This window comes from Giraffa tippelskirchi, chromosome 10 (genome assembly GCF_054371585.1).
Source record: "Giraffa tippelskirchi isolate mGirTip1 chromosome 10, T2T-mGirTip1v1.2.pri, whole genome shotgun sequence".
Lineage (NCBI taxonomy): Eukaryota > Metazoa > Chordata > Mammalia > Artiodactyla > Giraffidae > Giraffa > Giraffa tippelskirchi.
The window spans coordinates 36,304,502-36,331,871 of record NC_137284.1 but is presented as its reverse complement, the minus strand read 5'-3'; the positions used below and the strand labels follow the sequence as shown (position 1 = coordinate 36,331,871).

The window sequence follows — 27,370 nt, the reverse complement described above, 5'->3', positions numbered from 1 at the left end:
AGCACATGTTAAGTAAGAAGAGTCCATGATGCCCCCACCTCCATATTCATAACTATAGTTTCTAATAATCTGAAACAGATGTGTCATTCTGAAGTTATTCAAAATCCTTTAGAGTCTGTAGGAAGCACACTGTGGAAGGGGGAGAGAAGAAAGAGCAGTTAGGTCCCCATGAACTGTGAGATGAAGAAAATAAGATTAACCTCAGAGTTAACTTATAAAATCAAGCCTTATTAGATCTAGGTATGTGGGTTATCTGAGAGAAACTAGAGGTATCCCAGGTCAGCAAGACATGAAGGTCATCCAAATGAGTGAGTTAGTGGATACAAATAAAATTATATCTTTAAGAATGAAGCTGATCAGTCAGTGAAGTGGAAATAAAGAGTCACTGAGGCAAAGCTTGGCAGTTCACATCCTAGTTCTCTTTCTGGGAGAATATGCTCTGCCAGTAGAACTTTATGAGGGCATAAGGCATCTGTCCATTACACTTTTGTGTGGCTGGAGGGACAGCAGACTTATAAGCATTATGGCATTAAAGATTCAAAATTCAGAATGAAACCACTTTTGGAGTACCTACCTCCTCTACCAAGTACACTCTCTAATATCCAGCACCTCCCCCACTTACTTTCGGGTACATGAGATGATTGTACTTTGAATCGTTCTACATATGTCAACTGCAATCAATATCTTTCTTTTCTGTGAAAATGTTTTAACCAATAGTTTCCTCATCAGAAGAGCAATTTGTTTATTTAACTTTTTATTCCCTAGTGGGCAATCATTTCATTCTTTATCATTCTTTCATACATTCACCAGACTTTAGATCACCTACTGTGTTCAAAGCCATATGTTTTGGTAAACAAGACGAGGAAAAAGATAAGACTGCCTTCAAAAGACTTCATTTTAGGGGAGAGACAGAAAAAAAACAAAACAAAAAAACATAGGCCCTAATGATTAGAAGTATTGAATAAAAGCAAGAAGAGTCCTTTGTGCTGAAATTCAGAACTAGCCAACTTGAGGGCTTCACAATATTTAACCATCCTTTTTGATGTATTGTTCCAAGGTTACAAAGGACTTTCCAATAAGTCATCTCATGTAATCCTGTCCACAGTTCCGTGGAAGGTAGCTTTACCCTCTTTTACAGATGAGTCAATATAAGTTTACCGAAGTTAAGCAACTTGTTCAAAGCTCATTATTATTAACTGACATAATCTAATTTTTCTACTATACTATAGGCTTATTTGAAATCCTGTTTGCCTACAGCATTTTTGACCCTGAATTCCCAACCAGTCCGTTGTCTGTATCATTTGGCACTGTCAATTATGGGAAGACCCAAGATGTCCTGATTGGGTGAAAGTTAACTTTCATGAGGCTGTGTTATAGGACATAAGATATGCATTAGGGACAAACACTGGTTTGGATGTAACCACTTAAATTTTTTTTTTTTCATATGAGTTACATGTGTGTTTATTCTTCTGTTTGTCATTTAAAGAACAAGATTTTGTTTTGAATTCTCTTTCCAGAAACATAGGTATCTCGTATTATCTATACAAATGAATTTTTCTGCACCTCCTTGCTAACCTTGTAGAGAAAAATTGGAAGAATGCTAAGAATGGATTTCTTATGTAAATAAAAGTGAAGGCAAATTTAATGGGATAGAAACGTTTTCTTAAGTTAAAAAGGCTGAAATAAAGATATAAGAGAAAGCTGCTAAATACTCACTTAAAACTTCAGGGACAAAGCCTTGATGAGTTTGCAAAAGGGTTTATCTTATCCTGAGTTATGTAGAAAAAATCCGATAAACGTGTTTTGAGTGCTTGTGTTACCCCACACTGAGTTAGAGAAGGAAGTTACAATAAGCCATGTTCCTCAATCTCAAAGACCTTAAAGTTTCATTGAGGGGGAGGGAGGCAGAAAGATAGAGAATTTCAAAGTAAGAGAGGAAATGCTTGAACTGTCAGGTGTTTAGTGAGTAGTTAGAGACGGGGTATTCGAAGAGTAGACTAAAATCTAAAAGTAGTTTCAGAAACAGTTGGTCTCTCACAGGAAGCTTCTGAACTAATACCTAAAGATTGGTCACAGGCTATCCAGAAAGAAGAACAATGGGTTAAAATAATGGTTACCACCATCAATTGTGGTGAAGGAAATGGCAACCCACTCCAATGTTCTTGCCTGGAGAATCCCAGGGACGGGGGAGCCTGGTGGGCTGCCGTCTATGGGGTTGCACAGAGTCGGACACGATTGAAGCGACTTAGCAGCAGCAGCAGCATCAATTGAGTAACTCTGTGCTCTATGCATGGCATTATGATGAACTTTAGTGTAAATTATATTGTGAAATCCTCTCAACTATCCATCTCTGAGAGATGGGTAATATTTGCAAAAACAGGACGAGAGAAAAGCACATGAAATTTCCCTCAGATAGCCAGGTAACTCTAGTTAGAAGTCTCTGGGTGAAAGAAGATGTGACTGAAAAGATACAATGATGCAGAGTTAAAACATAATTGGGAATAAGACAAGAAAATACATGATACAGTGTATGAAAATGAATGAAGTTAAGAAAAGATATAGAAAAAGAAACAGGCAATTAGAAATCCAGATACAGTAAAAATCTGAATGAGAGTCAAAAATTAATAATAACAAGTATTATTTACTGAATGTTAACCATATTCCAGTCCTTATTTTATGTGCAAGCTAAGTCGCTTCAGTTGTGTCCGACTCTTTGAGATCCTATGGACTGTAGCCCTCCAGGCTCCTCTGCTCCTGGAATTTTCCAGGCAAGAATACTGGAGTAGGTTACCATTCCCTTTTCCAGGGGATCTTCCTGACCCAGGTATTAAATTCACAAGGTTCTTACATCTCCTGCATTGGCAGACCGGTTCTTTACTACTAGCACCTCCTGGGGACCCAATTCCAAGTATTTTCTTTCTTTTGATTCTGAGAACAGTCCTATTAGGCAGTTCTTATTCTCTTTATTTATGTATGAGAATACTGATTAACCAATAAGGATAGGTGAATATTTCCATCACATAATATGAAGCAGAGCTGAGTTTTGAACCCAGACATGATAATCCCAGAGCCCAGGCACTTAATCACTGTTTTTTTGAACCTGTTGGATACCAGCGATGGGATTAGCACAGTATAGCTTTCTTTTGTAACATTATATTTTAGTCATATCTTCCTGAGACTGGACCCTATTTGCTATGAAGGAATTATTGTCAGGCCCTGCACCTCTCATCTGATTTGGGAAGCATTATTTTCCTCCCAGCAAAGATGTCTAATCTCATCCAGTGACTTTCTCAGTGGTGTAACTGTCAGGAAATAAATAGCTTTATGCCCAGAACATGAGAGTTAATTATAGTTCCATGCAGACTGACAGGTTTCACCATCCATGGAGCAAACATCACTAACTCTTTTGCTTTTGTGGATAACACAAGGCGATATAAGGATAGCTAAAGAGTCATGGGTGCAGGAAACAACTTAAAGAATTTAGGATTTTCATGATTTTTTAAAAGAAATCATAATCACAGATTTCCATATTTATATAAAGTTGTTAAGGAGTGTAATGAAGGCTCATTTAAAATCATTTTCATTCTGTGCATTGTGTCCATGAAATAATATATAAGTTGGGAAGTGTGTAAGCAAAACATCTCTTAAGAGCCTGAGCTCTTTTTTGAAATCTACATATTTAAGAAACAAGGGAAATGAAGTTCTGAGATTCTGGCAGAGAAATGAAAAAAAGAGGACACATTATAACAGCAAACTGCTATTTTTGTCCCTTAAGTGCCAATAGAGTTTCCCCCTTAAGATAAATAATTGTTTCTTTTTATGGCCATTATGGCATAGAACTTTCATTTGATTATACTTTTAGTGTGTTGAGTTGTACTAATGTGAATGCATTTAAACTGTGCCTTCCATTCTATTATGTTGAAGTTCCAAAGTAATTTGTAAAGTTTTTACCACTGGCGTCGATTAAAAATATTTTTCTACCATCTCTTTTTGGTTGGCATATGTTCCCTCTGTGTTTCCTTTGTGTGTGTTCCACTTTTGCACCATAATACATAGCACCTATTTAAGCTTAGTTTGAATTTGTAAGGCATTATATTTCAGAAAACCTTAAGGACAAATTATCCATCTGTTAGACTTGGAGTTCCTCATAGGAAGAAACTATATAATCTTCAGATTTTATTTCCAGGACATAGTAGGTCTTCAAAACATATATTTAAGGAATAAAGGAATTGATCAGTTGGAAAGAAATATGATTTTTAATTGAATTAAATTCTAGATAAACAAGAGTAGTGTAGAATAAAGGGAAGAAAATGTTGATGTTAGGAAAGCTAGAACAGAGAGATCTTACGCCCTCATCTGAAAACTCACTGTGGCATCTCTTGACTCAAACCTGGGAAAAATATTGATAGTTCATCCTAATTTAGGACATTTATCCAGTTTAGTTAGTGGTGAAACAATTTACAGCAAAAATGAAATAATTATTTTCCAAGAACAATCTCAAGTTTTGTTGTTTTCTTAAAATGTTGCTGTTTTCTTACAACAATTACGTATTTATGGAGCAAATGGTGGTTATGGGTGTTTGACTGAGTGACATTTGGGTCTTAGAAACATCAGTCATTTTTGAAGAAGATACTTTTTCCTCTCTTAGAAGCAAACAAATAAGCTTTTCCAGCAAGACTGTCCTTTTAGGTAGCATAGACTTTTTTATTTCTTAGAAGTATAATAAATAAAGAGCAGTGATTCACCAGGATGCAAAGAATTCAACAACTCTGTCTGTTCAAACTCTTCATCTGAATATGCCAAGGCACCTAAGCCAGTTATTCAGATTGTATTACTAAGCAAAGAAGATGGCATACACAGGTCACCTTTTATAAGCTAAAGAGTAAAGTTTGGAGATCAAATATTTCTGGGTTCAAATTTAGCCTGGCCTTTCACTAGCTTAGTCCATTTTTAATCTTTGCATTGAGAAAAAGAATGTGATTGTGGTTTTGAGGGTATTCTTTCTAACTAGGTCACTCACATTGGTTCTGAAGATTTTGAATAGGTCATTTAATTCCTCTGTATGGTTTCCTTCTTTATTATTAAAGTTATATTACTATTGAGATAGAATTTTCAGTCTTAAGGATTGGTCCTAAGGCAAACTAGGCAGAGATTCATGCATGTGGGTGTTCGTATGCAAAGTTGTTTACACTAGACAAGAAAATTTAAAAAACTTGAATGTCTAACAATAGGAAATTAGTTGAATTATAGTATAGTCATACATGAGAATTATACGCTGCCAATGAAAATGTTGAGAGATGTACTTTAATTAGGATATGCTATCATATGGAGAAAGAGCAAGTGACAAAGAAAAATGCATACCATGTTTTTATTTTTTAAAACTAAGTATAATTGAGCAATATGGACAAAAAATCATTTATTGTGTAATATATTCCAAACACTATTATAAGTCTTTTACATGTATCATTTCATTTATAAACAACTCTAACAGGCCTTCTTATTAATATCATTTTTATATTAGCCCTGAAGCACTAGGATGTTACATAACTTGCCCAAAGACAGAGTTAGTGGTTCCAGTACTTGAACTTGAGTCCACATTCTTTGTTGCTGTTGTTCAGTCACCAAGTTGTGTCCGACTCTTTGTGACCCCATGAACTGCAGCATACACAGCCTCCCTGTCCGTCACCGTCTCTCTGAGTTTGCCCAAGCCGTTTTCTTTACTGCTGTGATGTTCCTACCGCTGCCTCCTTAAAAATCTGTGATAATGAATAATACAATATTAATAGTAGCCATTTATTAACCGCTTTTATTCAATATGTGAAGACTTAGAGATGGCACATTACTCAAGAGCATGTATCTGTATCTTGTTCCTGTCACTTACTGACTGTGTGACTTTGAAGTTGCTTCTTAGCCTCTCTGGATCTCAGGGTCCTCAGGATTAAAACAGAGGTAACATTGATGGGTAGTTTCTATATGTGTTAAACATGTAAATACATGTATATTACTTAAAATGGTGCCTGGGACATGAAACATATTCTTTTAAATGTTAATGCTACTAAATCTAACACAGGGCTAAGACGGGGTAGAATCTGAGTTTGAAACTTGGTTTAACTCCAATACAAATTCTCTCATCTATATATTGATTCTCCTAGACCTGCGGTGGTATCCCTGACTGAGCTCTGCAATACTCTTATTTTCCCAAGATTACAAATAATTTAATTCACCTTTAAATTCTCCTCCACTGAAGGGCTAGAGAAAGTTGTTTGAATAGGATTTCATGTGAAATAAAACAAACAAAACAGCCTTATGTATTTGCACACTAATCCCTAGAGAATTTGTAAGTACTTTACTCTGAGTTATTTGCAGAACTTTCTCATCCTAGGAATATTGTTTTCAGTGGTTTCATGGGGAGTTGTCATCATTTATAAGGAAAGGACAAAAAAATACATTGGTCATAAAAAGTTATGATCCTCCCCAGCCTATAATTAGAAGCCTACCTTATTTTTATGTTGAGCTTCTTTTCTTCATTCAGCACATTTGTTGAGTGCCCACTGTGTTTCAGGCATGATTCTAGGGTCTGTCTGCTCGTATTTCCTGTTTTTTACCCGATGATGACTATATTCATTATCTGCTATGCCTAAGAAATTACCTTAAACCTTAATGTTGAACCAGTGTCACTCCTGTTTTTTATTAATATCTCATAGGTTCTATGACCAGAAATTCACATAGAACACAATAAGGATTATATGTCTCTAGTCCATATATCTAGATTCTCAGCTGAGAGACTCACAGGAACTGGAACCATACAAAGTTTTAACGTTTATATTTGTTGATAAATGCTGGCTGTCTGCCACCTTCTTTATTGTGGTTATATAACCTGTAACATCTAAATGAGGCCTGGACTCACTCACAACATAAAGGATGAGTTCCAAAGGCAAGCATTCCAAGGGAGAGTGCCAGGCAGACGGGGTATCCTTTTTATGACTTAGCCTCAGAAATCGCATATAGCACACGTTTACATTGTTTTTCTTTAAAATGGTAACATCTGTAAACTAAAACTCTTTACACATGTTACTTGTTACTGGTGTTCAGTATGGTTGAATGCCAAGACTTTTCAGTGTTTATGGACAATTCTCAACTCTTTAACTTCTCTGATTTCAGAGATTTTTTACTCCGTAAAATGGGAGTGATAAGAATTACACCATAGATAATATAGTTACATTAAATGATGAAAAAGTATGAAAACTTTGTTTTAAAAAATGAAATGTATTTATTGCATTTGCAATGTTTTTATTTTATATTACAAGTTTTAAAATGCTCCTCGGAACTTTTATTCTAGAGAAATAATTTCCATATGTGCCATATTTTGATCAGCATACTATTCATTTGGGAAGGTCTTAGTTATATGAGGATTTGAACTCCTATTCTTTTATTGCCTATGCAGTTTTGGGCAAATTTCTTAATCTCTCTGGAATATGGTATATCCATTTATAAAAAAGGAAGTGACTATTCTCAGAGCTGAGGTGACAATAACCAGTCAATAATTTTAGTCCTTGTAATTTGAAGTAAAGGGCACACAAGGAATGACAAATGACTGACGTAATCTGCAATTGTGACACTGGAGGTGACTTGTGGAGCATCGTCATAGGAACATATGCAATCTGATTTAAACAGAGACAGTACTAGCTCATAAGGCAGCTTTTTGCAAAATGGAAAAATACATCCTCCTCAGAGAGATCTCTTCGCCATGCCAAGGCACACAGCTTGGGGACCAGAGGGTGGGCTGAATTTCAGCCCCTGTGCAGGCAGTTTTCTTGGGGCACAAAGGTGTTTGCACAGTCATGTACAGTGGCCCAGTGCCTTCCAAATTCAAGATAATTTCAGGCTAGTTGTTTGTGGTAGAGGTCCCTATATGTGTATGTCTTAGTCACTCAGTTGTGTCTGACTCTTTGCAACCCCATGGGCTGTACCTCTCCAGGCTCCTCTGTCCATGGATTCTCCAGGCAACAACACGGGAGCAGGTTCCCATCCCTTCTCCAGGGGATCTTCCCAACCCAGGGATTGAACCCAGGTGTCCTGCATTGCAGGCAGATTCCTTACTATCTGAGGCACCAGAGAAGCCCTAGGGGTCCTTATAATCAGAGTTAACTGCAATGATGTGCTGTAAACAGGCTCTTTTTAAAAAGGCTCTGATTTGTAGCATTTGCTGATATCCATGATGTTAATACTCCCACCATGCCTGATTTTAAGCTACCAGTGTTTTGACAGTTAGGTCAGAAAACAGTTATCTTTCACTTGCCTATAGGAGCCAATCCAGCACACTCATTAGCAAAGAGTGAAATTCAAGCAACTACCAGAAAGCAGCCATAAGACCTCATAAGTTCCCTTAGATACACCACATCCTGTGAGTGGTTCCCATGGCAAAACAGAAGGGCTTCCAGGGCTACAAGCACTTTCATTGTAGGTATACCTTTTCCCTCCTCCCCCCGCCAGATCATTTCCATTTAACTGATTATTTCTTCACAAACTCTCATTGATTTCAATCTTACAGAAGATAAGTAGAAATATTTTAGAACATTACATTTCAGTGTAATGTGAAAAGAAAAAAAACATGCTGTAATCATTTTTTTTTTAATGAGATATACTTGCACAAGATGGTTTGGGAGGAGAGGAGACAGGAGATGATGTCACAAGTCTTATATTGGAGAGAAGCCAGGCTATGCCAGCCAAGAAAGAAAAAGAAAAAAAAAAAATAACCTGTTGGTTACATCTTGTTATAGCTCATCACGCCCTATCGGCTCATACTTCTATTTTTTGGTCAAATCAAGCAGATCTTATGGCTACGCCAAATGTCATTTTTTTGATTTGTCATCAGAAATGAAGGTTAAACTATAACCAAAGGCTTGGCTGTTAGATTGTTTTTAACTTTACTTCTATTAAATTGAATTTAACTTTATTTTGGTTTTGTATCTTAGCACAAAAGAGGGAGAAAGATTTAGAAAAAAAAGGCATTACTCAATAGGGAAAAGGCTGGTGTAACCTCCTTTTCAATCAGTTATATTTACTTGAGTTCAACAGATATAAATAAGACATGGTCCTATCCTTCAGAAAGATTGTGACTTAGAAGTTGAACTCAGACAATTTGACATAACAAAGAAAAATACTTCTGCTACTAATAGTGGTAATAGTAGTAGCAGTAGTAGCAGCAGCTGCTAGTGGAAGACCAAGGTTTGTACTTAGAATCTGTTACTAGTTGGATAGGTGAACTTGAATAAGTGACTTGATTAGTCTGAGCCTGTTGCTTCATCTATAGAATGAGAATTCTGCCTCACAGGATAAAGGAAATATATGTCAAGTTCTCTTGATACCAAGTGTGAGTAAAATAAATAGTATCTACAATTATTTATAGTATCATTATCCAAGCATTGTTGTGAGAATTAAATTAGGTAATGTCCCTTTAAAAGGCTACAAGAATTACCTCTGATGAACATCTACTGTGTGTTGGGTACACCTGTAAACTGGGCTGCATATCGACGGCAATAATGAAGGAACACATACATGTTGATACCTTATTCTCCCACACAAGCACTCCCTAAAGTAAAGAAAGGGCTATAAGACAATAGAGTTATAGACAAAGCTGATGGGGAGTTAGAGCAAGAAGAGACCCCACTTGATGTAGAGGATTAGAAATAGGGTTTTAAGAAAGAAGGTATTGAGAGGAGCACTGAAGAATAGCGGAAGAGGTGTTGAGTCTTAGCTCAGTCGGATGCTACTAATTGCACAGAAACAATCTCATTACCTGTTGTCACAGTATGTCATAAATATGAGGATGAACTACTACCAGCTCTCTCAAAAGTACATCTGAAAGTCTACAGCTCACCAATGGTGAATCAGTTGGGGAGATCACCATTTTAAGCAAACTTTGGAAAAATATTAATAATTGCTTTTAGGGTATAAATATTGAGAATGGTTAGACAAGCAATCAAGTTAGAAAACTTTGCAAGTCTGTGTTTCCAGTTATCAACAGATTCCTTCTTTTACCCAGTCTTAAGGTGTTTAGCACCATTTCTTCAAAATGAAAAAGAGGCAGGAAAACAACTTGCTTTTCAGAGAGTTTGTTTTGCAAAGTATCTTCAAAAGCATGCCTCACTGGATATGCTAGTTTTGTTTTGTTTTTCCTCTTTCAATTACCCCTGGAGAAAATGGCTTTAGACTACTTCCAACAGAGCTAATCTTTACTTTTCTCTGCTTATTTGACATTACCTGGTAAAAGTAATATGTCACTTCTCTGTATCTTGGTTATTTATTGTGTAATTTCTGTGAATGACATCAGGTAGCCTATTCAGAACATACTTTGTCTCCTTTAGGGTGATCTGCCTTCCCTAGGTACAATGTCTTGTAAAAGAAGGGACAAGTTTCCTCCAGGAAGCTTCATGCTCATTTCATGGAATCACCTTTCTATATCTTCCTACAGAAAGATGTTGGACTCGGGCTATTTGTGAGTCAGGCTTTAGTGGCCTCAAAATGAAGGGACTGTAGAGTGACCCTAATAGACAGAAACTCACCAGAGCCATGTCCTTAAAGAATGGCCCCTTCCATTGAAGAGAGGCAGTCCAGTGTTGCAGAAAAAGCTGGGGGCTGGCGCTGGGAGTCAGAAGATGAACTTAAAGCTCTAATTCTAGAATGCTAGTTGTATGAACTTCAGATAGTCATATGGTAGTTCTACATATCTATCTGCCTATTTGTGAACTAAAGAGATTAGACTACATCAATCTTAGACCCTTCTAGCCTTGGCAGTACTCTCCCTCTAGGTCTGGGACATCCCCTGGCTTGCTCAAGGCACTTTACATGTTGCAAAGTTAAATCTTAGTGGCAGGAATAAGGTTTTGTGATACTTGACTTAATTTCTCTAATGATAAAGAGTTTAATTTGAGACATAATCCAATATGATATCTGAAATTAGCAGGAATTGAGAAAAATACATTTTTGTTTTTTTCAGTTGCTAGTACAGTCATATTGCAACAACCTGACCTTGATTGAATGTCCCCCAAATATCTTGTCAACGCCTATTTTTCTAAGTGCTATTGAGCTGAGTATCTGACACTTAAACCTACCCAGAAGCACAAAAATGGAAGGTGCTAAGAATGTCCCTTCCTTGTCCTGACGCTGCATGTATTAATGCCTTCTGAATTGTTTATCTGATTGTCCCTTCTTAAAATCTTCAGTTACTTAACCATTACATAAAGAATAAAGTCCAGAATCATCATTGTTGGGTTGCATGCTCAGTTATATCCAACTCTTTGCTACCCCATGGACTGTAGCCCACTAGGCTCCACTGTCCATGGAATTTTCCAGGCAAGAATATTGGAGTGGGTTGACATTTCCTACACCAGTGGATCTTCCCAACTCAGAGACTGAATTTGCATTTTCTATGTCTCCCGCATTGTCAAGTGGATTCTTTACCACTGTGCTACCTGGGAAGCCCCCAGAATTATCAGTATACCATAAAAAGTCCCCGTCTGCCAAATTGCTCATATGCCTTTTCCATCATCCCTCTGCACACACTCAAACTCTTCTGAACTCTTTTTACTACTTTGTCTGCAGGTATTGACTTGTGCATGTATTTGCTTCTGCCAGGGAGCATGGTTCTTACCATTTATACAAATAAATCCCTAATGTGTAAGCATTGCACCACAGTCCCTTTTTGCTAGAATGCTGTTCTTTGCTTTCTGTGCCCAGCAAACTTTCTCTTACTTAGCCTCAAATCTCAATGTCTTGAGTCTTTCCTAACTCCATATTCCTCCCAAGCATTTACTTCATTGTATGGCAATTACTTTTATGTCTTTCTTCTGTATTAGACTGTGAACTCCTAGATGATAGGAACAATGGCTTATTTATTTCTAGATCTTTTGTACCTAACATGGCTGACAGAAAAGATTGTTGTAAACATTTTGTTGAATAAGAGGGCAAGTGAAGTCTCCTTAAATGAATGTCTGTTTTACCCTCACCTCTTCCTTGAAACCCTCCTCGATTTTCCCTCACTAATTCTGAGGCACCTCACTTTCCAATATTTCCATTTCACTCAGATTTATGTATTTGGGCTCAACTATGTTTGCCAAAAGGCTTCCTGGGTGGCTCAGTGGGTAAAGCATACAGCTGCAATGCAGGAGATGCAGAAGACACAGGTTTGATCTCTGGGTTGGGAAGATCCTCTGGAAGAGGACATTGCAACCCACTCCAGTATTCTTGCCTGGAGAATCCCATGGACGGAGGAGCCTGGTGGGCTATAATACATGGGGTTGCAAAGATTTGGACACGACTGAAGTGACTGAGCATGCATGCGTGCGTGCACACACACACACATTTGCAATCAATTTTGATTTATATATTTCATTGCATTTATTATCATTAAACTATATTTTCTGTATACTTTATCTTTTCATGCAGCTTGTGACTGTTTCAATAAAGCTGTACATATTTCAATATAAATATTTGTTGAGTATTCATGCCCTTTTCTATTCATATTATCTATTTTGTCTATAATTAGATAGGGAGAAACATTAAAAAATCAGTTTGCTGCAGCAACTTAGCAGAAGTGCTGGATAAATATTTAATGATGGTGATGTTGATTCACTACAGTATACAGAATAAAAATAAAGCAGTTGCCACAATCACACAATGTAAATCTCCACTACAAAGATTTATTGCCACTGAAATAGCTCCTATACGGTATCTTCCTTTTTTTTTTTTTTGCTGAGACTTTAAAGGTTTAAATGAGTTCCTGAATTTTAACTTTAATTCCAAGACTATACATTTAAGACACTAGGCTTTGCTGTGCCATCAGTCCAATGTTTTAAGAATAGGAATAGGTTGTCTCTAATCTTAGGCTCAATCCTCTGGTCTAAAAGAACTTCTGTGGCTTTATATACAAATGATTTATAGCTAGTCTTCCTTACTCCTTCAATGTGTTATTCCTCAGATTTACCCTTCCACCTGGAAACTCTTGCCAGATTTATTTTACCAAAACTATTCTTCATCATTTCACTCTACCAAGAAGAAAATATTCAACGTTAGCTCCATTGAAGGGAAACTGGTATGTAGAAATAGTTATGCCATAGCATAGTAAGTAGAATGGTAAATATCATAGGGATAGATACATTATTCACTCAGGAAATATTTAATGAGCCCTGACTTGTCCTCAGTTAAGTTCAGTTTAGTTGCTCAGTAGTGTCTGATTCTTTGCAACCCCATGGACTGCAACACACCAGGCTTCCCTGTCCATCACCAACTCCCGGAGTTTACTCAAACTCATGTCCATTGAGTTGGTAATGCCATTCAACCATCTCATCCTCTGTCATCCCCTTCTCCTCTCACCTCCAATCTTTTCCAGCATCAGGGTCTTTTCCAATGAGTCAGCTCTTTGCATGAGGTGGCCAAAGTATTGGAGTTTCAGCTTCAACATCAGTCCTGCCAATGAACATTCAGGCCTGCTCTCCTTTAGGATGGACTGGTTGGGTCTTCTTGAAGTCCAAGGGGCTCTCAAGAGTCTTCTCCAACACCACAGTTCAAAAGCGTCAATTCTTCGGTACTCAGCTTTCTTTCTTGTCCTTGTGATGTGCTAATTACTGGGGTATAGATTAGTTTGGTATTTGCCTATGTGTTTGAGAAGACTTACAAGGGAAATATCATATCAGCTGGCACTTGAAAGTGAACTAGGAACATACGACTTGGTTCAAATGTCTTAATAACACTTATATCTATGAATTAATCTATGAATTAGCCTCTCTCTGTTTACTCTAGAGCAAAGCATAATAGTTCTGGAACAGAAAATGGCAAGGATTAAGATTTTAAAGCAAAATGAAGTAACAAAGGAAAATCTAGGACTTGATTGAATATATGAAAACTTAAGTTACATTTATATTCTAAATATTTTAGTTGGTAAAAAATGTTTTTAACATAAATGTGGGAAACGCAGTACTTTAAAAAAGAGCTAAATTGCTAGAACATGTCTTGATCTAATCCCAGGACAAGGACTCAGTGATGGGGCAAAACTGAGAGTGTTGACAAGGTATTCATCTTAGATACTAACAGCAATTCTGGCTGCAGTGGAAGTAAGAGTTATGAGTACGGTAATTGGATTCTTTAATCGGTGTGTTAGATTAGTGCATCATGGGTATGTGTGTGGGAGGTTTGGTGTGTGGAGGGGATCTGCACAAGGAGGATTATTGGTATTCTTCACTTGGCTGAGTTTAAATGGAAGGGCTAAAACAGAGAGTGGGAAAATCAACATTTCTCTCTTCCTTTGGGAAATATGGAACTAGCCAACAAGATCTAATTAACACACAGGGAAGTCAAGGAACCATTTTATAGTAATTCAGCCTTCTTAATTCCATGTTCCCTAAACCTAAAGTTGTTCACTCAACCCAGTAAGGCGTCCCCAATTTCCTCCCCATGTTAATGACATTCTGTGTTATAAAATATAGGATAGTAGAGGAAGAGGGTAAAACAGCATTTATTTAGAAGTTATAAGATACCAACAAAGGTCCGTCTAGTTAAAGCTATGGTTTTTCCAGTAGTCATGGATGGATGTGAGAGTTGGACTATAAAGAAAGCTGAGCACCAAAGAATTGATGCTTTTGAACTGCGGTGTTGGAGAAGATTCTTGAGAGCCCCTTGGACTGCAAGGAAATCCAATCAGTCCATCCTAAAGGAAGTCCATCCTGAATATTCACTGGAAGGATTGATGCTGAAGCTGAAACTCCAATACATTGGCCACTTGATGCAAAGAACTGACTCATTGGAAAAGACCCTGATGCTGGAAAAGATTGAAGGCAGGAGGAGAAGGGGACAACAGAGGATGAGATGGTTGGATGGCACCACTGACACGATAGACATGAGTTTGAGTAAACTCCAGGAGTTGGTGATGGACAGGGAGGCCTGGGATGCTGAAGTCCGTGGGGTTGCAAAGAGATGGACACAACTGAGTGACTGAACTGAATCTTAAGATGGCACAACTATGTATGCAAATTGTATACTTTATTTATACGTAATGCTGTTAAGCCCCCCAATATTGTCTTTGATTTTATTTTTTTTCAGCATTTTATCAGACAAATTTAAAAAATTGCTACAATATTGAAAGAATAATATAATGAACATTGATAGTTTTGGTATTCAATAATTGTTAGCAATATACCAAATGTGTATTATCTATTTAGGAAATTATCAATCTATTAATTTATCTTTCCTGATCTATGTAAACAGCTGTAATTATTTTCACAGAATCATTTTGCAGACAGAATGGCTTCAATATTTATCTCCTCCATAACCATGACAGCATTACCAGGCAATAAGCAATTAATGATTACTTTCCAGTATTATTAACATTCAGTTCATATGCAAGTTCCCCAACTGTCCTCATCAACTGTTTATATTATTTTGTTTTTTTACCAAACCAAGATCCAATCATGGTTCATGAATTACATTTGAATCTTGTATCTTTACTATGTTGTAATCTAAACCTCTCAAAGTTTCCCCATAAAACTGAGCTTTCCCCCCACTTTTATCTTGAATAACCTAGAGAAAAGTTGAAAGAGCAGTAAACAAACACCATTATACAACTTTCCCTTGTTCACCGTTTGTTGGCATTTTGCCACATTTGGTCTCTGTAGCTCACTTGCTCTAATTCTGTTATTTCTTCTACAGGGCATTTTTCTATAAGATGTTTTTCTTCATTGTTTTTAAGATGTTAGTTATGTGAATGCAGGATGGCTTAATACATTTCCCTTAGAATAGGAAGGTAACATAAAAAATCAGCTTTAAGGATGGCAAATGTTCTCTTTCAATTAAAAACAAAAGTGCCAATATTCTCTTTGATCTCCAAATTTGGCCAAGAAGGAACCCTTCAAACTGGCTTTCATGTTCTGGAAATTTTCCTGCCCCAAATATAAAGTTAGTCATCTCTCCAAGGTATCCTGACTCCGTTTAGCAGAAAATGATAATTAGAAACCAAGATCTTGTTGTTAGTTATGCTCCTGACTACTAGTGTGTTATTGTTTCTTAGGTCCTTTTAGTGAACAGTGGAAAAAAAGAAATATATATATATATATATATATATATATATATGTGTGTGTGTAAGAAATGGCAACCCACTCCAATATTCTTGCCTGGAGAATCCCAGGGACAGGGGAGCCTGGTAGGCTGCCGTCTATGGGGTCGCACAGAGTCGGACACGACTAAAGCGACTTAGCAGCATATATATATATATATAAATGTCATGAGTAGCTAACAGTACTTCCAATTCAAATCTAACACTCTATAGCATTTCATTAAAATTCCTTGACTTTGTAATTCCGTTCTCTTACACTAAGATGCTCATTTTCTTAATGATACTTTTGCTCGTTTGCTTTATTCTACCTGATAGACCAAACAGTGTCAAAATTACAACCCTAACAATACAAATAAACAAACTATTGAATAAAATGTAAGGTTTTTTGCCGTTCACTTTTTCCTTAGAAAGCACTCAAAATAAAATGAACTATATTTAAAAGTCACTTGAAATAACTTTCTTTCTTTGAGATTCAACTAGTAATCTGATAGACTAGCTTGTTTTAGTTTGCATTGTTAGAATTTATTGTTTTGTTTCTGTTAAATTTTATTTATTTGTATATATACAGGATTTAAAAGTAATAACTGTAGTAAAAGATATAGCAGAGACGTATCGCTTTCATTTTTTTTATCCATTTCTCCCAGTCCCCTGTAGGTGTAGTCATATATAATTTATTGTCTAAGCAGGACACTTTTGAGAAGGAAATGAATTACTTAAAATAATTACAATTCATAACTTTTGAAATACTTAGGTATTGATTGAAAGCTGATTTTATTTTGAGAACAAGTAAAATAGTCACACACTAAAGTGATTCTTTAAAAGCTTTTAAGAGTATCTAAATCTTTATACATTGAAAACAACATATGTATATGTATAATAAAGCAAGTTTGAAACTAAAACAGTCTATCCTAGACAAAATGATTTTCACTGGTGGGCTTACATTGTTACCAATTATTATTATTGTTTGTTTACCATTTGGCATTTCTTACCACAAAAGTAATAAGATGCATGTGTATGTGTGTGTTTATTCATTTCTTCCTTCCTAATGAGAAAGATAAACATCTTGCTTGCTATTTCACTTATTAAATATATTTAAATTATTCTATAACTCTCTGGAGAGATCTTCTTAATCCTTTTTTATAACCACATAGCACCTTTTTGGGTAGATGACCATGGCGTATGCAATAAATTCTCTGTTGATTATTTGAAATTCTTTAGTCTTTTGCTGTTATATACAGTGTTGTCACAAATAGCCTTGTAGATACGCTGTTTGAAATTTATAGAGGTGTGATCATGGAGTAGGTTCCTAGAAATGAGATTTCTGGATTAGAAGGAAAGCACACATGTAATTTTGTTAGGTATTGTCAAATGCACTGTCATACAAGTTGTGATGTTTTGCATGCTCACTAGCAATATAGGAGAATTCTTGTTTCTTCTTGTCAAGTAATTGTTAAAAAGCTTTCACATTGTTTTTTCAGTCAAATAGTAGGAAAGACGGAGAAGGAAATGGCACCCCACTCCAGTACTCTTGCCTGGAAAATCCCATGGACGGAGGAGCCTGGTAGGCTGCAGTCCATGGGGTCGCTAAGAGTCGGACACGACTGAGCGACTTCACTTTCACTTTTCCCTTTCATGCACTGGAGAAGGAAATGGCAACCCACTCCAGTATTCTTGCCTGGAGAATCCCAGGGATGGCAGAGCCTGGTGGGCTGCCGTCTATGGGATCGCACAGAGTCGGACACGACTGAAGCGACTTAGCAGCAGCAGTAGGAAAGAGTATCTTGGTAGAATTTTACTTCTCTTGTAAGTGCTATTATGGGTCTTTTCATATGTTTGAAGACATTTGTTTTTCTCTTTGAGTATAGGCTGCCCACTGGTCTCTTGGGCCTTTGGTATTTTCCTTCCAGATTTCTAGAGGCTTTCTCTGTGTTAAAGTATTATATCTTTGTTTCTATTATCTAAGTTGCAAGTATATTTTTATAGTTTGCTATTCATATTTTGAAAAACATAAATATATTCATATATGTGGTTTTATTGCTCATATTAAACATATATATACACATATATGTGGGCTTCCCAGGTGGCTCTAGTGGTAAAGAACTTGCCTGCCAGTACAGGGGACATAAGAGATGCTGGTTCAATTCCTGGGTTGGAAAGATCACCTGGAGAAGGACATGCCAACCCACTCCAGTATTCTTGCCTGGAGAACTCCATGGACAGAGGAGCCTGGCAGTCTACAGTCCTTGGAGTTGCACAGAGTTCGACATGACTGAAGTGACTTAGCACACATGAACACATATATGTATATATATGTTATTGCTCATGGGTTTTTGAGTCATGTTTACAAAAGCTTTCTCCTATCTTATGTTTTAAGAAATTAATCATGTTTTCTTTTTTTTTTTCTTTTTTACATCCAGCTCTCTGATCCATTTGGAGTTTATTCTAGTGTACGATGTGAGGTACTGATCTAATTTTATCTTTTTCCAAGTGACTACCCAGTTGTCTCAGTATTATTTATTATAAATTTATTTTTTCTCACTGATTTGAGATGCCACTTTATTATACACCAAATTATATATATATATATATATATATATATATATATATATATTTGGGTCTTTTTCTCAGCCTTTTTTTTTTGTACTTTAAATGTGCAAATATCCTACTGTTTTAATTATAGATAATGATAATCTCCAAAGGTCAGAAGAGATAATGGTTTTCCCAAGGTCAATTTACTGAAAAAAGAAAAAAAAACAAACAGGAAACATCAGATCCAGGATTTGATCCATGGCCACCCTATATTGGTATGATTTAAATAAGCTTCTAAGCTGAATCCTTATCTCAGTTAAATAAATATATCTGATATATTAATAATTATCTTATAGATTATAAGTGGTAGTGTTTGGCAATTGTAAACTACAAAATTAGGGGTGCAGAGTATTTTTGTAGCATAAAGTGACCATTTTGTTAAAGGTCGTCTGACCCCTTTCTTAGTATATTGTCCTGTAGTCTAATTCCAAAAGCTCTTGAAGAACCCTTTACTTCACAGAAGTAGGATTTTATATGCATTCATACTAGTAGAGTATATATGGCAAACTTTGAGCTGATTTGAACCACAATGGACATGATGGGAGCAGGGGGAAGAATCTGTCATTGTCTCTTATGACCCACATTCTAATGTCCATGTAATGAGAATCCCTATGATGAGTGCATTATTTTATAAATATGAAAAAAAGACACTAGAAAATAGACACGAGGCAAATAAATGCTGTTTCCCTAGTGTTGTGCAGTTTAAAACAAAAACAAAAACCCACTGGCAGAAGCCATCTGGTCCTGGCAACCTTCCCGGTTAAGCACTTTTAATTGCTTCTGTGATCTTGGTGGGTTGGTGTGCCATGGTTTCCAGGGATTCGGGAAAATTGACCTTTATGAAGTAATCACAGTTCGTTGTACAAAAGAACTCTCTGTTACCAAAGCAGGCAGAGTATCCTGCTGTGGGTCCATGGTAATGAGAATGGATCAGATGTGTGATGATGTCCTATTTGGATTGACTTCACTGTTATATTCTACACATGGGGCATTCCAACAGCCAAGAACATTCCACCTGGAATGTTCTCTGAGTTTGCACAGTGATCATAAATCCAGTAGATTCTGTAAGTGAGGTGTGTTTATTTTTAGTCCCTCTTGTGACACCAAGTCCCTTTGCTGTACCATCATCTTGAAGTTTTTATTGAAATATATATTCAAAAAATTTTACCAAATTTTTTATTGATGTACAATATTATGTTGGTTTCAGGTATATTTCATAGTGATTTGACATTTACATACATTATGAAATGATCATTGTGGTAACTGTAGTAACCATCTGTCCTCATACAAATTTATTAAAATATTATCAACCATATTGCTTATGGTATATTTCCCATGGCTTATTTATTTTATAACTGGAGAATTGTACCTCTTAATCCTATTCACCTATTTCCCCCATCCTTCTACAAATGGCAAAATTTCAGTTTTTTAGTGGCTGAGTATTCCATTGTGTGTGTATATATATATATATATACATAACATATATCTATATTTATATACCCATCTTATATATACGTATATCTCTTTTAGGAGAAGACATTTTCTGATATAGTGCTGATAATCCATATATATTTTTAATGTCATTCAGAATAAATTGAGCTCAAGCTCTTGAGTTATCACCACTTTCTCTTTTATCCTTCCTCCTCCTCTTCGAACATCTCTGAAATTTCTGAGGAGAATGGACTGTACCCTGACCCCTTGACAATTAGTTGCAGAATCAGTCCTAGCATCTGGATCTGCTGACTTTCCAGTGTCTTTCAATCATCTGCACTGATTTCTCTAGGGCTCCAGAGGCTCATTCCTGCATTTATCCCAGCCTTAACTGAATGGTTATTATGTAGCATGCATTATGTCAGGTACTAGGAACCCGCCAATAAGTAAAATGTGGTTCTGTTCTTGAGCTATCCTTATTCTGAGCAACTGTATTCTCAGAGAACACATCCAATGAGAAATATTGTAGAAGTACAACTCTGTCCGAGGAACAGAGAAAAGAATGTTGCATTGGGAGCTAGACAGCAAAGTCTGTGACCTGGCTTGGCTCCTCGGTATGACCTTGGACAAAATATGAACCTCTTTGAGACTTAGGTTTTCGTCTCTAAGGCAAGTGGGCTGGCTCAGAGATCTTTGGTCTTTTCTTCTGACATTCTAGCTGTCTCTCTGAAGGTTACTTTGTAACCAGTCAAAGTAAATTAGGAAACTATATAACAAATACTTGGGCTTCCTAGATGGCGCTAGTGGTCAAGAACCCACCTGCCATTACGAGAGACATAAGAGACGCAGGTTCTAACCCTGGGTAGGGAAGATGTCCTGGAGGAGGGCATGGCAGTCCATTCCAGTATTATTGCCTGGAGAATCCCATGGACAGAGAAGCCTAGTGGGCTTCCACGGTTATCGCAAAGAGTTGGACACGACCGAAGTGACTTAGCACACATGCACACGTAACAAATACCTACCCCCATTTGTGCATCTGACAGTTCCCAGAGTTAGCCCTTATGTTTCTAGCATTTGATACACTTTTCTTTCTTTGTAGCAATACCACCAGGTGTGTGATTTTTATGTGTGGGCCTGCTGAACTCTTTGTAGATTCTAGGACTGTCCTACAAAAATCGGGGCTGGTTGTTAAGCAGGCTGCTACAGTCCTGCTCAGCTAAAGTCAACACAGAGAAACTTCATTGAATTTTTGCATTTCTAACCCCTAGTGGGTGATGATGTAGTCCTTTCCACTTTAGTGTTAAAGAAAAGAAATACTAAAAAAGTATTACACAGTTAAGCCATTCATAATTATTTTCTTATTTCTGTGGAACCAAACTGACATCCCTCTAAATGGAATAAATATTTTGCCCTGAGTGTGGAAAGTGATTACTCATGACTTTAAAGCCTTGTGCAAGAAGGATCACTGTATTAGCTTGTTAACGTTGGGTCATTCCTCAGTTGTTGGACAAGTAGAACATTAGAGATACTGGGTAATATGTTTCTTCTTTCTAGAAAATTAGATTTATAGGAATGTTTAAAAGCACAGTCGTCACTCTGTCAGTTAATTTCAGCTCTTGTATATGTTTATTTGCACTATTAATAAATCATAGAAAAAAGTTTATAGAATTATTATTATTATTATTTTATAGGATTAAAAAGACTATCTAAGGAAAACGGGGATATAGGGTCTGTGTTTATTGCTTCCAGGTTTAATTGGTGGTCAGAGTACCTGACTGCCTGGGGGGAGTTTTGATAAGTGGGAGCTTCTCCTCTCTGATGGCTAAAAAATCTGTAAAAAAAAAAAAAATGAAAAGAAAAATGCTGATATTGTTAATTGGCGATCATAGAATTTTAGAGTTAATAAAGACCTGTGGGATCATTTAGCTCCACCTCTTTATTTCCCTGATGAAGAAAGTGAGGCATAAGAAACTGAAAACTCTGTTCAATAGTAATGACAATTAGTAGCAGAATCAGATCAAGGAAAGTGAATCTACTGGCGGTCTTTCTGGTGTCTTTCAGTTGTTTGCACTGATTTCCCTCTAGAGGCTCGTTTATTCATTTACCCAAGTATTAACTGAATGACTATTATGTAGCACATGCTGTGCCAGGTACAAGGAACCCAACAATAAGTAAAATGTGGTTGCTTCTCTCTCAGAACTCACGTATCATGTTTCATGTATCAGAAGTGAAGTGAAGTGAAGTGAAAGTCACTCAGTCGTGTCCGACTCTGCGACCCCGTGGACTGTACAGTCCATGGAATTCTCTAGGCCAGGATACTGGACTGGGTAGCCTTTCCCTTCTCCAGGGGATCTTCCCAACCCAGGGATCAAACCCAGGTCTCCTGCATTACAGGCGGATTCTTTACCTGCTGAGCCACAGAGGAGCCTGCTTGTACCTTTGGAAAGTTATAAACTAGTACCCTTCTCTACTCCAAAATGAAAATTTCAGTATGGATTCATTCAATAGAATTGTGATAAAGCCCTATCAGTTAACTTTTATCCTTAGGTTTTTTACTCCTTAAATTACTTTTGAATTCTTTTCCAAGGCTTATTCTTTTATCAAGGCTTTTATGATGTTATGACAATATCAAGTCCATTATACTTGATCAGTTTCTTCATCATTTTTGGACTTCTGCCTATTTATGATTGATTGGCAGGCCAATTAACTTTTTTCTCATTTCTGGTCATTTAAAAAATATATCTAAAAGCATAACTCAAATTAAACAATTTTAGAAACACTTAGTCTTCACAAAATACTCTTGCAGTTAATATAGTTATGAAACATACATTGAGACAGGCATAGAAGAGAGACTGCCCCAGATTTGAGATATAGATCCTTTACTTGCTACATGACATCGGCCAATTTATTTTAAATTCTGAGTCTCCATTTTATCAAGCCTAAAGTGGAAATAATAATTCTTTTCTTGAAATGCTTTCAGGATGCTAAAATGAGTGTGTGTATAGTCTGAAATATAAGGACTGGAAGAGAAATAGTTATAACTCTAGCCTTTGAGGAGTAAAAGTCAATATTGTTACAATTTTTCTATTTTTTCATATTGCTGACAATGCAGTTCTAGTGACCTGATAGGATTTGCAGCCCTTGCAGAATTAAAGAAATTTCCAAGGGTTATCCTATCGACTTTACTGCCTTTAGATAAAACTGATTATGAAATACTACACATATATGGAAGCTACTTCCTGAAATATTATCCACTGAAAATTTCATAGGGTAGCACAGTAAAATACTTTCTCCATTTATAGCATATGTGGATTTGGGCAAATTGCTTTCTTTGATCAGCATTACATTCTTCATGTATATCAAAGAATAGCTTTACAAGGGCAAGAACCTCACATGTCTTATTTCTCACAGTACCATGAGCATTAGAGAAGTAGCTGACACATGATACATACTCAATAAAACTTGACTATATGAGTAAATAAATTAAGTGCACTATTGTAAAAGTTAAATTTTATATATTTGATAAATAACTGGCCCAAACTCATTTGTGTATGTTTGATATAAATGACTTAAGGTGGTATAATTCATGAATATCTTCATTAACTGAATGTAATGATATTTTCCCTAATAGAAAAACTAAAGTACAGGGCATCCCCAAGTGAGCCAATCTGAGAGCTATATGATACCTAAGTATCATATATTTTTATAAATGTGAATATTATATATTCATATTATACTATGTATAGTACAAATATTAAGTTTTTATTCTTGGAATGCTTTATCTAGCAAATCCTCCAAGTACTGGGTTGGCCAAAATGTTTGTTTGAGTTTTCCATAATGTCTTAGAGCAAAACTTGAACAAACCTTTTGGCAAACCCAATATAATTGGTCATTTGTTAATTTATTTGTTCACTTTATAAATTATCTGAATGTAGAAACAGACAAGCATAAAAATAATACTATGACCTATTCTCATTAATAAAAATGAATATATCCCAAATAAAATGCAACCAACAAAATTTAACATCAGTGAAGAATTATTTATGAAGAATAAATAGGAATGAATCCCTGGAAGGCAAAGATGGTTTAATTAGAAATCTATTACCATAAATCATAACATCTAAAATAAAATTTGAAAGTATCATTCTAATACATGTTAAAGGCATTTAATATAATTTAACACTCATTCCTGATAGATCTCTTAGAAAACTAAAAATAAAAATCTACATATTTAACACTATAAATAATAACTATCCAAGATTAACAATCTTTCCTGTACTTAATGTTGAAATACTAAAAGAATCCCCATTAAAGTTAGAGGAAAAGAACCCTATATGCGAGTCAGAATAAGAGACACAGATGCATGGAACAATTTTATGGACTCTGAGGGAGAAGGTGAGGGTGGGACGTTCTGGGAGAATAGCATTGAAACATGTATATTATCGTATGTGAAACAGAACACCATTCCATGTTCGATGCATGAGACAAGGGCTCAGGGCCGGGGCAATGGGATGACCCAGAGGGATGGGATGGGGAGGGAGGTGGGTGGGGGGTCCAGGAAGGGGAACACATGTAAACCCATGGCTGATTCATGTCAATGTATGGCAAAAACTATTACAATATTGTAAAGTAATTAGCCCCCAACTAAAATAAATCAATTTATTAAAAATAAATAAATAAATAAAGTTAGAGGAAAAGAAAGTAATTCTTATTACTGTTATACTTTAACATTATTTGAAATTTCTGAACACTGAAATATGACATGAAACAGAATGAGATGTATCTGAGAGAAGATTAATTTGTTTTTTTCCCAAAACTCAAGAGATGTGCTTGATATAAGAGAAGTAGTAAACAATCAGTTGCTTCCCTAATTACCTCAATAAAGAGAAAATATGGGTTTAAATATTCCATTTACAACAGCAGCAAAAATTACAACATACCTAGGAATAAATCTATTTCCATCTATGAAACACGCAGATGAATAAAATTATAAAATTTTACTGTTTGATGTCAAAGGGTATTTGAATAAATGATAAGTTAACCCACATACCTGCAGATGAAATGTGATATTGAAAAATGTTAACTGCTTTACATATTTAATACAGTTCATCATAGACCAATTAATAAAGCATTTAAACCTAACAGAAAGATTCTGTTTTTTTAGAGGTATAAATGGATGGTAACAGTAATGTTAGCTATCAAAGTGTAGAATGGTGAATGGGCTATTTGTCCTACTGCACGTATACATTAATAAGTGTTACAAAACTGTAACAATTAACAATTGATGTAATGCTGACTCAAGAATTGGCTGACAGACCAATTCAATAAAATGGCTAACTGTGAAACAGAGGTTAGTGTAGAAAATAATGTCATATATGATGAAGGAATTAATGTAAATCAGAGAAAAACAAATAGATTACTCAAGACTTAGGGTTCAGAAAACTGGTAATTTTCTAAGAAATACAGTTAGACCCATTCCAACTAATATAAAGAGTACTTAAGAGAACAGGCTTTCAGAGTTCAAACACCAGCTATGTCACTTACTAGTCATATAACTTTGAATAAACAAATTAACCTCTCTGAACTTTAGTTTCCTCATGTATAAAACAGGGACAGTAATAGTTATTGCCAATATATATTAATATAAGTATTAATAATAGTCATAAAATGGTTATGGGAATTAAACAGACAATTTATTCCATGGACACAGGAGCCTGGCAGGCTATAGTCCATGGGGTCACAAAGAATCATACATGACTGAGTGACTAACACACACAAATAGATAATTTAGTATATTGTTTGGCAAATAATCTTTACTCAATAAACATGATCAGTTATTTCTATAGTCAAACACCAAGCTGATTTCATATGTATTAATAGACTAATATAAAAATAAAACCATGAACAGTTCTTATTTAACTGATTTCAGTTTTGAGGAGTTTCTAATCGTAAATACAATAGAAGAGCTTACACACACACAAAATAGATTTGACTACATAAGAATTTTAAAATATATGTTTAAAATATAAAAAACTGCAAGGCCACAAATAAAACAGTTATATTTTAACTATAAGAGCTCTTACAAATCAATAGAAAAACCACCAATATCCTCCACAGCTAAATATTAAGATAAATTCAAATAAGTTTTTTAATATTCTAAATCAGTTATTCAAAATAATGTAAATAAGGGATAGAAATGTACATTTAATATAAAAAGAATATGGCAGTGCTCCAGTTGCCAAGAGTGTGGGAAGATGTTCACTCCAGGATGTTGCTGGACAGGATTTATATCATGTAACATTTTGGAAGGCAATTTGGCAACCCTTCATAGAGTCTCAAAATGCTGTCACCATTTTAGTCTTATTCTAGGAATTCATCCTAGGGAAATAATCAGAAAAGCAAATAAACATTTTTGTATACCTATTTTATCATAGCATTGTTTATATCAGTGGGCACAACCATAAGATGGGATAGCATGCAGCCAAAAGAAATCATGCCTTTGAAGCACATAGAATGATGGTCCAATTTCTCGCTATAATGGCTAACATATTATGCAAGTTAGAATCTGTAGCCATACCAGTTGCTACATTTATCACTGCATCTATGTGTGTACCTATATGCAGAGGAACATACACCAATTTTCTAGCCTTTTAGTGGATATCAGAATTACAGATAAATTTCACTTTTATTTTATATAATGTAATTTTAGGTTTTTTTGTAATAATTAGCAGCACTTGTTCCGTCTGAAAAAAATTAGACAAATGGTTGAAATATAGATTGCATTCTGTTTGTCTCTGTTTTTTAGAAGGTAATACTTCACATGTGATGTGACAGCTTGCATTCTTGAGATTTTGTTGCATTTCATCAAGTTTGCATGAATTCAATTATAAATTTAACCTTTAGAAAACTAATATTAGACTTTCTTTTTAGTTTGTTTGTAAAACCTGGGAGTGAAGAGCAAAACTGAGGTTATCAAATTGCTTTCAGGAACAGCTGGAAACATCATTCAGGGCTGTATTCTGTTTAATGTTCGGTGCCCTTTCACAGGGAACTAAGAGAAATATGAGTCTTGGCATATGTTATTTTCTGCATGAAAGCTTACCAAGATCCCTGGTGTATTTCAGTTACAGGAGTGATAGGCAATAGCATTTTATCATATCTGCTATACAGTTTGGCATTTGATTATATTCAGTTTAGTGCTTCATGACATACTGCCTTTGAAAATCTTCCCTCTTATGAACTCTC

General features: G+C 35.8%; 1 protein-coding gene across 3 annotated transcripts in view; it reads left to right on the top strand.

The window, feature by feature from the left end:
- The window catches only part of DLG2 (discs large MAGUK scaffold protein 2), a 2,308,738-nt gene that overhangs the window by 1,195,261 nt on the left and 1,086,107 nt on the right, over positions 1–27,370 (top strand). The window lies entirely within an intron of this gene.